Source organism: Rhineura floridana, chromosome 3 (genome assembly GCF_030035675.1).
Source record: "Rhineura floridana isolate rRhiFlo1 chromosome 3, rRhiFlo1.hap2, whole genome shotgun sequence".
Lineage (NCBI taxonomy): Eukaryota > Metazoa > Chordata > Lepidosauria > Squamata > Rhineuridae > Rhineura > Rhineura floridana.
Genome location: NC_084482.1, coordinates 114,593,908 through 114,611,868, shown reverse-complemented (window position 1 = coordinate 114,611,868; position 17,961 = coordinate 114,593,908). Strand labels below are relative to the sequence as shown.

General features: G+C 45.8%; 1 pseudogene; it reads left to right on the top strand.

Annotated features, from left to right (window-relative positions):
* Positions 1–224: 224 nt before the first annotated feature.
* On the top strand, positions 225–3,206 carry LOC133378779 (uncharacterized; annotated as a pseudogene).
* The last annotated feature ends 14,755 nt before the right edge of the window (positions 3,207–17,961 follow it).

Below are 17,961 nucleotides of genomic sequence, written 5' to 3'. Positions count from 1 at the left end.
ATGGGTGGTGGATAAGGACTCAGTCATTCTGGCTCAAGGATCAAGGCAGTTGAGTAGTTCGTCAGCTGTATCCACAACTGAGCAGTCCTATTCAGGATCCACTCTGCTCACCCCATATGGGGAGGGGGCTAGAAAAGATGCCCTAAACATAGTCTGCCTCATCTCTCTCCCTGACTGGATCATTGCGTCCAGTGGGGTCACCACTTAGTGGTCGCAAAAGACAAATGAACTTTGAAACGTGGAATATACGGACATTGCTGGACAATACAGATAGTGAACATCCTGAACGTAAGACTGCCATAATTGCGAGGGAGTTGAGACGTTTTAATATTGACATAGCAGCACTCCAAGAAACTCGAAGAGCAGGAGAGGGACAACTGAAGGAAGAAAAAGGAGGTTACACCTTCTTCTGGAAAGGACTGCCTGAACAAGAACGATGAATACATGGAGTACGCTTTGCTATTAAAAATGATCTTGTGAAGCTCTTGTCAGAAGTTCCTACTGGCATTAATGACCGACTCTCAACTCTCCAATTAAAACTCACCAAAAACCAGCAGGCAATTATTCTAAGTGCTTATGCACCAACATTAGATGCTGATGAAGACATCAAGGAAAGTTTTTATATCCAGCTGGACACCATCTTATCAGAGATACCTAAGGAGGATAAAATTATCCTTCTGGGCGATTTCAGAGCAAGAGTTGGGCGTGATTTTGATTTATGGCCAGAAACCACTGGGAAAGAAGGAGTTGGCAATAGCAACCTGAATGGCATTCTACTTCTGACTAAATGTGCAGAGCATAATCTTGTTATTACAAACACACTCTTTCGCCAGAAAGATAAATTTAAAACATCATGGAAGCACCCTCGGTCGAAGCACTGGCATCTCCTGGATTACGTAATTGTCCGTGCCAGAGATAGTCATGATGTACTCCTCACTAGGGCCATGATGAGTGCCGATGACTGCTGGACAGATCACAGATTAATTCGATCCACTATGGCCATTAATATTGTTCCTCAATGTAGGCTCCAAGGAAGAAAACCAAGGCGTAAAATGAACATCCACACACTTCAAGATCCTATTAAGAGAGCTTGCTTTCAAGCAACTCTCAAGAAAAAATCTACCTACAGACCTCCCTGAAAACGTTGAGGAACACTGGATTAAACGGAAGACTTCCATTATTGCAGCATGTGAACAAACTATTGGATACCAAACTAAGAAATATCAGGACTGGTTTGATGAGAATGATAGTGAGATTGAACATATCATTGACAAGAAAAGAAAAGCCTTCCAGATATGGCAAAAAGACATTAACTATGCTGCTAAGAAAAAAAAAATATGCCAGTGCAAAGGCTGAGGTCCAAAGAAGAACTAGAGAACTTAATAACGCCTGGTGGATAAAGAAAGCTCAAGAAATCCAGCATTTTGCAGATGCTCATGATGCACGGGGCTTTTTTAATGCCACAAAGGCCATCTACGGATCAACAAATTATGGTACAAATCTCTTACGTTCAATAGATGGTACCAAACTTCTAAAGGACAAAGAGTCTATTGCACTGCATTGGAAAGAGCATTACCACGACCTCCTTAATCGTCACTCTATTGTGGCTGATGAGGACTTCTCACAAATCCCGCAACAACAAATTAGAGATGAGCTTGCAGTATCCCCTAATTTGGATGAAGTCAGTAAAGCCATTAATCAAATGAAGAATAACAAAGCTAGTGGACCTGATGGAATTCCTGCTGAAGTCTTTAAAGAACGTGGGCCTGAACTTACACAACAACTTCACAAGCTCATTGAAAAAATCTGGATGAGGGAGGAGATCCTGGAAGACTTTAGAAATGCCATAATTATCACTCTTTTCAAGGAGGGTGATAGAACATTGTGGGAACTACTGAGGCATCTCTCTTCTAGCTACCGCAGGTAAAATCCTTGCAAGGATCCTCTCAAATCGCCTCCTACCTATCTCAGAAGACATCGTCCCTGAATCCCAAAATGGTTGCCGCCCTTCCAGGGGGACAGTGGATATGATCTTCACTGCATGACAGCTTCAAGAAAAATGCAGGGAGCAAACCCGACCTCTGTATATGGCATTTATTGATCTGACTAAGGCCTTTGATACTGTAAATCGAACTGCTCTCTGGACCATCTTGAAAATTGGATGCCCTGATAAATTTGTGAATATTTTGCGACCCCTACATGGCAACATGACAGCGACAATTTTGGATAACAATGGCTCTCAAAGTGATCCATTCCAAGTGGGATCAAGCGTCAAACAGGGATGTGTCATTGCTCTGACCTTATTTGCTACTCTTATCGCCATGATTCTACACCTTGTTGAGGGGAAACTTCCCACTGGTGTGGAAATCACATATCAAACAGATGGAAAACTTTTTAAACTCAGTAGGCTGAAAGCAAAAAGTAATGCAATGAAAACCTCTGTCATAAAACTTCAACATGCCGATGATAATGTAGTCTCTGCACATTCAGAGGAAGATCTTCAAACGATCCTAAATGTCTTTGCAGAAGCATATGTAAAGCTTGGCCTCTCGCTTAACATCAAAAAACCCAAAGTGCTTCATCAGCAAGTGCGAACCAATCCCTCTGTAGCACCATCAATCCAGCTTAATGGTGCGACGCTGGAGAATGTCGATCACTTTTCTTATCTTGGCAGCCATCTCTCTGTAAAAGCTGACATCAACGCTGAAATTCAGCATCGTCTGAGCTCTGCGAGTGCCGCATTCTCCCGAATGAAGTGTAGAGTGTTCAAGGATTGGGATATTCGCAGGGAGACCAAAATGCTTATTTACAAAGCCCTTGTACTACCGAACTTACTGTACTCCTGTGAAACATGGACCAGCTATAAACGCCACTCCCAACTTCTTGAAAGATTCCACCAACGCTGCCACTGGAAAATTCTGCAAATTAATTGGGAAGACAGACGGAATAATGTTAGTGTTTTGGAAGAAGCAAAGACTACCAGTGTTGAAACAATGGTCCTTCAACATCAACTTCGCTGGACCGGCCATGCTGTTCGAATGCCTGATCACCATCTTCCAAAGCAGCTACTTTACTCCCAACTTAAGGATGGAAAACGGAATATCAGTGGACAGCAAAGGACGTTTAAAGATGTCCTCTAAGCTAATCTAAAAAAATGTAACATAAGCATCAAGAACTGGGAAGCCTTGGCCCATGAGCGTCCCAATTGGAGGTCGGCCATTATCAAAGGTGCTATGGACTTTGAAGAAGCACAAGTACAGGGAGAAAGGGACAAATGAGCTAAGTGGAAGGCATGTCAAGCAAATCCTCATTGTGACCATCTTCCATCTGGAAACCTATGTCCTCACTGTGGGAGGCTGTGTGGATCCAGAATTGGCCTCCACAGTCACTTGCGGACCCACTGTTAAAGACCTTACCTTGGAAGACAATCTTACTCGGCTACGAGTGATCGCCAATGACCACTTCACCTTTCATGGAGACTCTGGGAAACATAGTTTGTTAGGGTGCTGGGAATTGTAGGTCTGCAAGGTCAGCACTCTGAACAGACTACAGTTCCCAGGATTCTTTGGGGGTAGGCAATGCCTGTTAAAGGGATATAAGCATGTTTTAAATGCATGGTGTTGATGTAACTCTTTGCTCTATTGGAGCACATATTAGGCATTCCAATCCCAGGAGAGGCATGGGGAACAAGCCTAGTACCAGGACAATGTGAGCACTCCATGCATACCTGACTTCTTCTTCTTCTTTAGATTTAAATCCTGCCTTTCCTCCCAGTAGGAGCCCAGGGTGACTTATGTGCTTCCATCTGGAAATAGCAGCTTTCTACATACTAGCTGAAGAGGAATGGGGTAGAACAGTTCACAAATTCATCTGTTGTTTTATATAAATTATGGCAGTTATTTTTCTAAAGAGAAATACAAGTAGAATTGTAAATGGAATGCTCTACAGGGCTTCCCTCCTCAGAAGTTTGGGCTCTCTATATTCAGATTGATTATCTCAATGCTGTCTGTGTTGCTTCCATTTACTGTGGTTTTAGAGGCGGCCACTGTTTGATGTGCCTTACCTCAGACATATCTTTGATGTGTTTTAAAAGCAAACACAACTACCAAAGAGGCCAGAGGAGGATGAGGAATGAGCAAGCTCACTGGGAACCACAAGTGTTTGAACACCTCTCAAATTATTTGTCATTTCTTGGGTTCAAAATGGAATGATTGAGGTCATGCACCTTTTCTCAATCATTTAAGCCAATTTTGTCCCAAAGGAAATCCAATTCTAGCCAGAATAACAGGATTCTTCCACAAATATGAGAGCCAGTATACATAGCATCCTTAGAAAAGTTAACTTCCAGAGGGTACCCATGTTAGTCTTTGACAACAAAAACAACATAGAATAGTGTGGCATATAGGGCCTGCAATCGAGGAGCAAAACAAATCACACTTAAGCTGCATTTATTTCTCTGAAAATTAAGCACGCATAACTAGATGGGAATGGAACCAAAGAGTATAAATCATTATGAGTTTTTGCTCTTTTTTGCTTTTTTTTAAGGCTTTTCATTTCTTTTCACTTTTTAATGTTTCAAGGCAAAAATAGAACACAGTCATCAAAGTGTTATATTGGGTGTTTAGCTGAACCAAATCTATTCCTCTGTTCCTAGGTAGCAGATTGCTGACATAGTGTAAGCATATAAGGAAAGGCATAATGAGATAATTATTGTTTCTTCATTCTACATCAGGGATGAGTGACCTGTGTCCCTCTAGACATTGATGGACTAGAAGTGGGTCACTGTGCTTTGCAGAAGATGACCTCCTGCAGATTCCCTCTTATCAGGAGGTCTGTTCCATGCTATACAGGAATCATGCCTTTAGTGTGGTGGCACCTATCCTTGGGAACTCCCTCCTGTTACGCATCAGACAGGAGGCATCTCCATTGTCTTTTTCAGCACCTATTGAAGATCTTTTCAGCAAGCCATCTAAGGGTAGATTTTTATTCAATTCAGTATCTGTATTGGATTTGAAATTGTTTTTACATGTGATATTGATTTTAATTGTTTTAATATATGGAATTGTTTTTAATTGCTTGTATCTATGTTTTTTTAATATGGAATTGTTTTTCATTGTTTTTATTGTTGATGTTTTTATTGTGAAATTGTTCTGAGGTATTTTATGTGAAGCATAAAGGGGATAAAATAAATAAACATCCATCATTCCTGGCCATTGGTCATGCTGGCTGGGGCTAATAGGAACTGTTATCCAACAACATCTGGAGAGCCAAAGGACCCCCACCCCTCTTCTATGTCTAAGCCAGCCTTTCCCAACTAGTGGGCCACCAGATGTTGTTGGACCACAATTCCCATCTTTCCTGACCATTGGCAATGCTGGCTGAGGCTGATGGGAGTTGTGGTCCAACAACATCTGGTGGCTCACTAGTTGGAAAAGGCTGGTCTAAGCTTTAGCAACATATTTACATCACTTAAACTTCAAGTTCCTTTTGAACAGAAAAGGGGAAACAGCTGTGGGAGCAAAGGACATTTACTTCTTTTTTATTTAGCTAGACGCGGGATGTTCTCTTTTTATTTGCTGTTCCTGCGCTGGCCTGTTGGAGTCATAGCAGCAGTAATATAATGCCTTGAACACACACGAGTATTTTTCAACCCTCCTCTCCACTGTCTGGCAGCGCCTCATGCAGCTTTGTTCATGGGAGCAGCTGCAAAAGACTCAGGTTCTTTCTTTAGGCATTAAAGGTAATCATTGCTTTCTTAAGTCTGGAAATGAATTGGCAACTAATGCAGATGAGCCCAAACCTAGGTGATGTTTTCCTTTCAGTTTGTATTAATCAACAAAAGCCCTCTTGAATTCCGGACAACTTAAAACTTCTCCTCTCCCAATTCACTGTTCCCCTACGCATTGGCAGTCCCTGCAAACCCCTTTTTTGGTCCAGCCACAACTTTACCTGCCTGACACCTGATGACATATATGACTGATGACACATATGACATCAGGTGTAGGGCAGGTGAGTGTGGCTTGGCCAAACTTTCCTGATAGGAAAATTTAGCCCACAGGCTGGAGGTTCTTCACCCTTGCCCTACTGGGTTCCTGCTTCAGGTTGGTTGGACCATCCAGTGTCAAGAAGACATTAACAGGTTTGGCCCCCACCACAATGTTTTGTGCAAGTGCAGAACTTTATTTTTGCCCATAAGATTTAATGTTCCTTGATATGAGAGAAAGCAAAGTTCATGCATCTAATGATCTTACCTCTGGGATAAGAGCTAAATCTGCCCCTGGTGGTACTAGTATCTAGAACTGGGATGAATCCTGTTTGTTCAATTCAGAATTAGCATTGTATTTATAAACTTTCTTGGTGAGCATTTGAATGGGGAGAGGGAATCCATCATTTCCAAAGAGTTATCATACAGTTATAAGTTTGCGGGTTAGGATGGATGATGTCTTTGGGTCCCCTCCAAGCATGTAATCCTATATCTGAAAGTTAGGATCTGCAGTGGAAGAAACCTGATCAAGCCAGTTTCTTGGTTAAGTTAATGCGTCTGTCAAGTACCCAATCTACATATCTAAAGACTTGGTCAAAAGCAGATGTATTATCATAGGAACAACTGGGGTAGCCCCCCCCCCCACAATCCTAGGAGCAGGAGATAGCCTGGGTGTTTTTAGTCTGATGTGTGAACTTGGAGCAAAAAAAAAAAACACTGAGAGATTTGATAGCTCCCTCTGCTGAATTCAAGGCCTGCAACCCTAATGGGGAAGCAGGTTCTGCTGGACTATTAATGTTGTGAGGACCTTCCATCTTATGTTCAGGTTGTATATATGTGTAAATAAAACCATATCTCATAAAGACACCACATTCTCCAGTCACCTTTATTACAAGGAAACAGCACCCTGGGTAAGCTCTGGGACCCCTGGAAGTCTCTCACCATTCACAGATTGGTGAGCACAACAATATTATTCCCTGGGAACTGTAGTTTATACTAGAATTCTGCCCTATTCAGATTTGGTACTGAATATTCTATTAATTTGCTTATTTTAGTTGTTGAGGATCAGATTTTAATGTAGTGCATTTCCACGGCTATTTTTGAAAATGGATTTTTAAAAAAAACTCTGCCTCTAAAACATGGATTTTTAGAATGATTTGTTGATATTTCCTTTTAAAATATCAGTATTTCCTTCAAAATATGACTATTTTTAATATGGATATTAATATGGATATTTTTTCTGAGTGGAAAACACCCCCACAGATCAGTAAAAGCAGCAACTAGGGGATAAATAACAAACTTGAATTCATGGTAGCCTGTTAGGTCAATGGAATGCTGTTGAACCAGCACCGGTCAGTGGATCCCATCCCTACATTCGTTTGCCCCTCACTCATCTCAAACATCAGCCATAGTAGAGAGCTTCTTTGAAATTCAAGTTACCTCTCCAACCCCCTCCTCCCCCACAAAACCCCTTACATCCATACAGGAGGAAAGATTTTGGATCTGACTGGAGGGGGCAAGAACAACTTGCAAAGTTTTCAAGAAATATTCACGGATAGGTTCCTCATTGCTCATCTGCTGTGCCCACTGGCCTGTGTGTGTTTTTAACACCAGTTCGGTACACAATAAGACCACACTCATCCATGATTTGATCGTGGATGGTGCCAATTTGGTGTGCATTACCAGGACCTGGGTGGGTGAGCTGGGAGGAGTTGATCTGACCCAGCTTTGCCCACCTGGATACTTAGTGCAACACCAGCACAGGCTGCAGGGAAGGGAAGGAGTTGTTGTGGTCTACAGAACTTCCATCTCTGTCACCAGGAAACCACTCTGTCTTGGAGCTGGCTGTGAGGGCCTGCACCTGGTGTCGGGCCAAGCAGACAGGAAACCGAGGTTGTTGCTGGTGTACCTTCCACCCTGCTGCCTGGCAGCTTCTCTGACTGACCTGGGGGAGGCCATCCTCAGTGGTGGTATCGGAGGAACCCAGAATGATAGTCCTCACTGATTTCACTGTCCACGCTGAGGCTGCATCTAGTGTTCTAGCTCGGGACTTCATGGTCTCCATGATGACCATGGGGCTGTCTCAAGTTGTCACTGGCCCAATGCATAGGGCAGGGCACACCCTCGACTTGGTTTTTGCTGCAGATGGAGGAAGGCGTGGTCTGGAGATAAGGGATGTATGGATGTCACCCCATTGTCATGGTCAGACCACTTCCTAGTAAAGTTTAGACTTATGACTCCGATCCTTCCCTGCAGAGGTGGTGGACAGATTAAGATGGCCTGTCCCCGGAGACTAATGAAATCCACTAGATTCCTAAATGCCCTGGGGGAGTTCCCAGTAGATAGAGTAGATGACCCTGTTGAAGCTCTTGTCATGCTGTGAAACAGCGAAGAGCATCAGGTTCTTGTCATGGATGTCCCTGAGTGCCCTCTCTGGCATTGTGGAGCCCAGTTTACACCTTGATACACCAGTGAGTTAAGGGCAATGAAACAGGCTGGATGATGGTTAGAGCGCAAGTGGCGAAAGATGTATTGTGAGGCTGATCGGGCATGAGTAAAACAGCATAACTGTGCCTACTGTGTGGCAGTGAGGGTGGCAAAGAAGGCCCACTTCTCTGCCTCCATTGTATTTTCAAGTAGCTGTCCAGTGGAGCTTTTCCATATTATCAGTGGTCTGTTGACATCAGCTCCAGGAAATGGAGTCTCAGACCCTTCGGAGGCCCACTGTGAATTGTTTGCAAGGCTCTTTGAGGGTAAAGTTGCTCACCTCTGTTGCAGTCTTGATGCCCCATCCACATCTACTGCAGTCCCCAATGAGGTGTCCAGTGCAATGTCTGCTGCAACGTCTTGGGAATGGTTTCAATTGATGCGGCCTGATGATGTACACAAGGTGATGATGCGGCCGGCAATGTGTCCTCTCGACTCTTGCCCTCTTTGGCTTATTAAAGCTTGCTGAGGGGGTTTGACTGAGTAGACCCAGGGTGTGGTCAACACATCATTGTGGGAGGGAGTAGTTCCACCCACCCTGAAAGAGGTGGTGATCTGACCACTCCTGAAAAAGCCCACCCTGGATCAATTGGTCTGTGACAATTATTGACTGGTTGCAAGTACCCCCTTCTTAGGGAAGGGGATTAAGAGGGTTGTGGCGCAGCAATTGCAAGTACTCTCGGATGAAACAGATTATCTTGATCCGTTCCAGTCTGGGTTCAGGCCTGGTTATGGGAATGAATCGGTCTTGGTCGTCCTGATGGATGACCTTTATTATTATTATTATTATTATTATTTATTAAATTTATATACCGCCCGACTAGCGATAGCTCTCTGGGCGGTGAACATAAAATAGTATAAAAATACAATGAATAACAGAATAATATTAAAATACAATCAACAATACAATAAACATTAAAATTAGATCAATGTAACTTAAAATGCTTCAGAGAATAGGAAGGTTTTGACCTGGCGCCGGAAGGAAAGCAGAGTCGGCGCCAGGCGTACTTCCTCAGGGAGACTGTTCCATAGTTCGGGGGCCACCACTGAGAAGGCCCTAGATCTTGTCATCACCCTCCGGGCCTCCCTGTGAGTTGGAACCCGGAGGAGGGCCTTCGTAGCAGAACGTAGTGCACGGGCCGGTTCATATCGGAAGAGGCGTTCCGCAAGGTATCGTGGTCCCGCACCGTATAAGGCTTTATAGGTTAATACCAACACTTTGAATCTAGCCCGGAAACATATTGGCAACCAGTGCAAGCTGGCCAGAACAGTTGTTATATGCTCGGACCGCTTGGTCCTTGTCAGCAATCTGGCCGCCGCATTTTGCACTAGTTGTAGCTTCCGAACTGTCTTCAAAGGTAGCCCTACGTAAAGCGCATTACAGTAATCCAAACGTGAGGTTACCAGAGCATGTACCACTGATGTAAGGTCCTCTTTACTCAAATAGGGACGTAGCTGGGCTACCAACCGAAGTTGGTAAAACGCATTCCTAACCACCGAGGCTACTTGAGCCTCAAGTGAGAGGGAAGAGTCTAAAAAGACTCCCAGACTACGAACCCGGTCCTTTAGGGGGAGTGTAACCCCGTCCAGGACAGGGTATATATCCACCATCTGATCAGAGAACCCGTCCACCAACAGCATCTCAGTCTTGTCTGGATTGAGCTTCAGTTTGTTAACTCTCATCCAGTCCATTGTCGAGGCCAGGCAACGGTTCAGCAAATCGACAGCCTCACCTGAAGAAGATGAAAAGGAGAAGTAGAGCTGCGTGTCATCAGCATACTGATGACAACGCACTCCAAAACTCCTGATGACCTCTCCCAACGGCTTCATGTAGATATTAAAAAGCAGGGGGTACAAAACTGACCCCTGCGGGACCCCATATTGGAGAGCCCGCGGTGTCGAGCAATGTTCCCCAAGCACTACCTTCTGGAGACGACCCGCCAAGTAGGAGCGGAACCACTGCCAAGCAGTACCTCCAACTCCCAACTCCGCGAGCCTCTCCAGAAGGATACCATGGTCGATGGTATCAAAAGCCGCTGAGAGATCAAGGAGAATCAACAGAGTTACACTCCCTCTGTCTCTTTCCCGACATAGGTCATCGTACAGGGCGACCAAGGCTGTCTCAGTGCCAAAACCGGGCCTAAAACCCGATTGAAATGGATCTAGATAATCAGTTTCATCCAATAGCGCCTGGAGCTGGCCAGCAACCACCCGTTCCAAGACCTTGCCCAGGAATGGAACATTCGCCACTGGCCTGTAGCTGTTAAAATTGTCTGGGTCCAAGGAAGGCTTTTTCAGGAGTGGTCTCACCACTGCCTCTTTCAGACAGCCCGGGACCACTCCCTCTCGTAAAGAGGCATTTATCACTTCCTTGGCCCAGCTACCTGTTCCATTCCTGCTAGTTTTTATCAGCCAGGAGGGGCAAGGATCCAGTACCGAAGTGGTTGCACGTACCTGTCCAAGCACCTTGTCCACGTCCTCGAGTTGAACCAACTGAAGCTCATCCAACAAAACAGGACAAGACTGTGCTCCGGACACCTCACTAGGATCTACTGCTATAACTTGAGAGTCTAGGTCCCGGCGGATACATGAGATCTTATTCTGGAAGTGATCGGCAAACTGATTACAGCGGGCCTCCGATGATTCTACCCTGTCCGGAGGATTTGAATGGAGAAGCCCCCGGACAACTCGAAAGAGCTCCGCTGGGCGGCAAAGAGATGATTTAATAGTGGCAGCAAAATGATGTTTTTTAGCTGCCTTCACTGCTCCTACATAGAGCTTAGTCGAAGCACTAACCAGCGCATAATTGTATCCGTCGGGAGTTCGTCTCCATTTCCGCTCAAGCCTCCTCCTATCTTGCTTCATCGCTCTCAGCTCCGGAGTATACCATGGAGCTGTATGAGCTCTACACAGGAGAGGGCGTGCAGGAGCGATCGTGTTTACAGCCCGGGTCATCTCCGTATTCCACAGAGCGACCAGGGCTTCAGCAGGAGCGCCAGTCCTATCAGCTGGAAAATCCCCCAGAGCCCTTTGAAAACCTTCAGGATCCATTAGTCTCCGGGGGCGGACCATTTTAATAAGTCCCCCACCCTTGCAGAGGGAAGAGGTTACTGAAAGTCTAAACTTCAGCAAGCAGTGGTCTGTCCATGACAAAGGGAGTGTTGTAAAACTCCCCACATCCAGATCACTTTCCCCATGCTCAGTAGCAAAAACAAGGTCTAGAGTGTGCCCCGATACATGTGTTGGACCACTAACATATTGAGACAGCCCCATGGCTGTCATGGAAGCCATGAAGTCCTGAGCCGCGCCAGACAAAGTGGTCTCGGCATGAATGTTGAAATCCCCCAGTACTATTAGTCTGGGGGACCTCAACAATATATCCGAGACCACTTCCGCCAGCTCAGTTAGGGAAGCCATTGGGCAGCAAGGTGGGCGGTACACCAAAAGGATTCCCAGCCTGTCCCTCTGGCCCAACACAAGGTGTAAACACTCCAGGCCAGTAACTGAATGAACATGGTGCTTGGTGAGTGAGATGGAACTCTTATAGACGACAGCAACCCCACCTCCCCGACCCTCAGATCTACCATGATGCTGGACCAGGTACCCCGGTGGGCAGAGCTGAGAGAGACCAACTCCTCCCTGCTCACACACCCAGGTCTCGGTTATACATGCCAGATCGGCTGCCTCATCCACAATCAAATCGTGGACGAGGGAGGTTTTATTATATACCGATCTGGCATTTAATAACAGCAACTGGAGATCTGAGAGTTGGCTGATAGGACTACCAACGACCTTGCGGGTGTGGGAAGGACCGGAACAAGGCACAGCCACAACATGTCTGGACCGCGTTCCCCTTACCTGGCACGTCCTTCTCACAGCGCCATACCTTCCTTTGCCCGTCACTACGGCAATTGGGGCCCCCTCAAGTCTCCCCGCCTGATGGATAAAACTCTCTCTGAAGCACATAATACAACTAAAATATACAACAATTAAACGTATAAAAACAGCTATATATACAGCCATATATACAGCATATAAACAAACATACATTCATATAATCAGGCACCCATTCATCTCAAATTGCATCAACACACCAACAAAAAGTAAAAAAAAAGAAAAAGAAAGGAGCAGCACAGCAGCAGCAGCCTCTCCTTCCCTTGGGGCGATGCTTTCTTTCTCCTGCAGGGCCTGGGTCTCCCAGGCCACCTCAGCCAGCCGGCTTATGTATCCCTCCAAAGAGGGACAGGTGGTAAGAATCAGTCCTGGCTGGCTGGGTACCTGGGGCCTGGTCCTGCCAGGCAGAAGTCCCTCTGGGAAGGGTGGTGGAGGTGGTGGTCCCGCAGCAGCAGCAGCACAGCAGCAGCAGCCTCTCCTTCCCTTGGGGCGATGCTTTCTTTCTCCTGCAGGGCCTGGGTCTCCCAGGCCACCTCAGCCAGCCGGCTTATGTATCCCTCCAAAGAGGGACAGGTGGTAAGAATCAGTCCTGGCTGGCTGGGTACCTGGGGCCTGGTCCTGCCAGGCAGAAGTCCCTCTGGGAAGGGTGGTGGAGGTGGTGGTCCCACAGCAGCAGCAGCACAGCAGCAGCAGCCTCTCCTTCCCTTGGGGCGATGCTTTCTTTCTCCTGCAGGGCCTGGGTCTCCCAGGCCACCTCAGCCAGCCGGCTTATGTATCCCTCCAAAGAGGGACAGGTGGTAAGAATCAGTCCTGGCTGGCTGGGTACCTGGGGCCTGGTCCTGCCAGGCAGAAGTCCCTCTGGGAAGGGTGGTGGAGGTGGTGGTCCCGCAGCAGCAGCAGCAGCAGCAGCAGCAGCAGCAGCAGCAGCAGCAGCAGCAGCAGCCTCTCCTTCCCTTGGGGCGATGCTTTCTTTCTCCTGCCGGGCCTGGGTCTCCCAGGCCACCTCAGCCAGCCGGCTTATGTATCCCTCCAAAGAGGGACAGGTGGTAAGAATCAGTCGTGGCTGGCTGGGTACCTGGGGCCTGGTCCTGCCAGGCAGAAGTCCCTCTGGGAAGGGTGGTGGAGGTGGAGGTGGTGGTCCCGCAGCAGCAGCAGCACAGCAGCAGCACAGCAGCAGCACAGCAGCAGCAGCCTCTCCTTCCCTTGGGGCGATGCTTTCTTTCTCCTGCAGGGCCTGGGTCTCCCAGGCCACCTCAGCCAGCCGGCTTATGTATCCCTCCAAAGAGGGACAGGTAGTAAGAATCAGTCCTGGCTGGCTGGGTACCTGGGGCCTGGTCCTGCCAGGCAGAAGTCCCTCTGGGAAGGGTGGTGGAGGTGGTGGTCCCGCAGCAGCAGCAGCACAGCAGCAGCAGCCTCTCCTTCCCTTGGGGCGATGCTTTCTTTCTCCTGCAGGGCCTGGGTCTCCATGGGGAGAAGGCCAGGGGGAGTTACTCTTACTTGATTTCTCAGTGGCTTTTGATACCATTGAACATGGTATCCTTCTGAGATCCACCAGAGGGGCTGTTTTAGTTATTCCACCTTCAAACACACTCAGGAGTGAGCAAAACGTTTAAGGCTAGGCACTTGCTTAGCTTCATCTTTTGCCATGAGTTTTTTTGGAACCTGTATAGCTGAGGAGGATCCAAAGGTTTGTTTGATTGCTGGAGTGTTCATTGTCACTCATCGGGCAGCAAAGCTTCTATAATATATAATCACAGCTGCACAAATCAAAATAAAATTGTTGATTTACTTGATATCCTAGATGTGCAGTCATGATATGTGCTTATGAGCCCACTTTCAATACTGTTTGCACCTGTAACAGTTTGGAAGTTGACATACTGTTTCACTTCCAATCAGTACATGTCCCATAGCTGCTTCCTGCTGAAATCCTGTAACCTTACACAAATTCCAGTTTGATTGCTTTGGTCCCACTTTTCTTGCGCTATAGCATAAGAGTGCCCCTCTAGATGGCAATAATGCAATAACAATGGAGAAGCATAGCAGAACAACTCATAAAGCAGAATGATTTGCAGATGGTCCAGTATAAACCCATCACTCATGCAGTATTATTTCATCAATGACATGCTGCAGAATACACCTGCAAAAATCCAACGCCAGTCTGGAGGTGCCTGTAGTCATTTACCATGAGTCCTAGCCATTTTTCATTGCCTGAGCAGATTTGGTTTTTTGAGCAGTAATACTTGCTATAGGAACATTTTCAGCTTTCTTAGTTACTGAAACATTGGAGCCAAATGTCTCAAATTGTCCAAAGGTTACAGAGGAACATTGCCTGGTTTTGGCATCTGCACACAGAGAAGATATAAAAACAACACACATGCTTGGCACATCAAAATCCCAGATGGACCCCTTTGACGCCTGGACTAGAGGGTGCAGGGAGAGAGAAAGAGAGAGAGATTGCTGGATCTGCCAGGCTACCACTACCAGCCACCATACCAGTGGCAATCATCAGGTTCTTGAGGTTAGGGGCTGGTCGATACAGAGTTTGAGGAATATGAAGAATTGGCAATAATGAGCAAATTTAGACCTCTTAGGGAAAATAGCATTTCTGAGCAATTGCACCTAATTGCTAGCCCCAATCCAAATTGAGCTCATTAACCTTAACAAGAAGTAATTTTAGCATAAATGTAGGAGTTCTTTCTATCTTATGTGTCACCCCTACTTTTGAAAATACGACTATGAACTGCTTTGCATGCTCCTGTTCAGGAATACAAGATTTGTGAATGTATAGAGTGGTGCCTTGTCTATTTTGGCATGTACACTTTTAAATCTTCTTCCCAGAGACTCTTTTTTTTATAAATATATCTGAAGTTATTTTAGCCTGGAGGTTGCAGCTGATTGATTACTGCTGCTGATAGATATTATCATTGACTACTGCTTTTGCATCATTTCATTTTGTTTTATCATTTTTATGGACCTTGAGTTAATTTGGGTAAGACAACTTAGAAAATGTTAAATAAGAATATATATAAATAAAAGCAGGCTTCCACCAAATTTCTGAAAATTAGCCCCATAGAGATTATAGTGTGCCACATGTAGAGAGAAAGACTGAACACTATGCCAAAGTTACCTGCAGAGGAAATAACACATTTAGTAAAGTACTTTCAAATCCAAAATTACTGGGTTAAATCTCTGTGCATGACCCTTTTGTGGGGTTGTTGTCGCAAAGGCAGCCTTTGAGAACATCCACAATTTTAAAAACTGTGCCAATCAAGCAGCAGCATTAGGTTCCCAACCTCCCACACAGTTCTAGAAAATCAGTTCTGAAAGCCAGTTCTGAAACTGCAGCTTCTGCCTCCGCCTTTGCCTCCTACAGAAAGTCTGGGTGACATATTAAGAGGCCTTGCTCCCAATTCATTTGCAAACTCCTGCATCTTGCAAATACAACACCACTTGCCACCCATTGAAGCTAAATGTGTGTGTGCGTGGTTTTTTTAAGTGCTGGTTTATATTGTTTGTACTGAGCATTTGGTATTGATCACTGTAAGAGAAAGAATGAATCATCAGTCCAACTCAAATCAAGTTAAAATGTTTAATTTCTCTTCTCTCTTTAGTAAATAAGCCAGCAGTGCTGCATGCAGGATTTTTTATTTTTATTTTCTGCCTTGGAACCATCTCATTGGTTCAGATAGGGGCCATCTCAGTTCAAACCTTGGATTGACATCCTGCTTTCCTTGGATTTGAGGCAGAAGAAAGCCCTGCTTTGTTTTCCAATGCCTTGGATGACTTCCCCATCGTCTATAGTGAGAAAATCAACAACTGCACAACTAACTTTCCTTCCTTCCTTCCTTCCAGAATTGGATAAGTGGCAGGCATAGTAGCCCCTTATGAGTAGATGAAGCCTGCCAGAGAAATATGTGCATAGGGTGTTGTGCTAGGTGACTTTAATTTTTGAAATCTACCAACAGGTACTGTCACCTGTTCAAAGTGGAAGGCAGAGAGGGAGGTGGGGTGGGCATTTCTGGAGACAGCAAAAAAGAGACAGAGGCAGGGACAAGATGCACCTTTACCAGACATGCTGGTTATCGGGTGAAACTCTGTGCATGCCTGTATGTATAGGCTTGCCAGTATGTATAGGCTTGTTCACGTTTCACTGAACACATGCACAGGCGGTCTCTACACATTTACAAGTGTATGTATGAAAGAGCTGATTTGTACAGCTCACCTGTTGTATACACAGGTACAAAGAGTGTGCACTCGTTGCATGTTACATGTGACTAGCTGTACAAGTACACAGTTTACCTATTTGTGTATACAGGTACACGGATTGTACACTTGTTGAATGTAATGTGAGAACACCCCTTATGTGTTCCATATTGTGTGGCTGTGTTTTACACACACACACACACACACACACACACACACACAGAGAGAGAGAGAGAGAGAGAGAGAGAGAGAGAGAGAGAGAGAGAGCAAATATTACTCTATCCTACTTGTATAGCCCTTGGGACCTTATCCCCCTATTATTTGAGGCAGAGTAAGAGGGCTTGAGAGCTTCTTGCTCTTGGTTTCAGAGCTGAGAAGCCCAACTTATAACTGGCTTTATTTTGAGAACATTTGTTCTGGTAAAGGAAGAGACAAGGAGGTGACAAGATTACTTTGCCAACACACCAAGGAAGACTCGTGACACATGTATGGTTGAAATGTTATATTTATTAAAATATAACACATAATCAATCAAATTCCAATCCGCCAATTAATAATCTCAAATCCTTCGGGCAGGTGAGGCTCAACCTATCTATGAGGGTCTAGACCCTCCAAACCAGGAGGCAAGTCAGTCACATCGTACTGCAACTCCCCAGACAAGGATGTGGGAAAACTTCTCCCTCCTTGCAATCGGAGTCAGGTCTGTGGTTCCAACCTCCGCATCCTGGCCCCACCGTACAGGCGTTCACCATGATGCGCAAGCCGGTCCCACGTGGACACCCCCCGGATCCACACCAGGCATTACGCTTTGATGTTTCACCAGGGAGTGCCCTTTATCCAAATGCCTCATCCACCTCCATTTTTAACCCCAATTACCTCACCTGCCCGAATCCAACGCCACAAGAGGGGATCAGCTGAAGCTTGGTCCCCTCAACCCAAAGAAAACAAAGCCCCCAAACCCAACCTAAAATCCTCCAATAGCAAATCACACCCAATATCCGAAAGATGGACACCATCATCTCGAAACAGATGCGGTGCATGATAACGGATTCTGTCATGAGGAATATATGCCCCACCCAATGACAAAACTAAACTCCTAACTTTCCTATTCACCCACTTTCTGGATCTGTCGATCCTGTTGGGGTGCATTGCACCCCTCCAAACACGTCGCACCAGCATGTCGGACCACACTATAACAAGGTCCGGGTATGACTGGATGAGAGCATTAAAATCCCGGGTGATCCTAAGCAGCAGATCCATACCTGGCTGCTGCACCAAGTCATTTTCCCCTAAATGAACCACCAACACATGTGGCTGGTTAAACGATGCCACAAGGCGACACACCAAAGGCATGAGCGCATCCCAAAGCATGCACCTCTGAGCCTCCCAGCCAA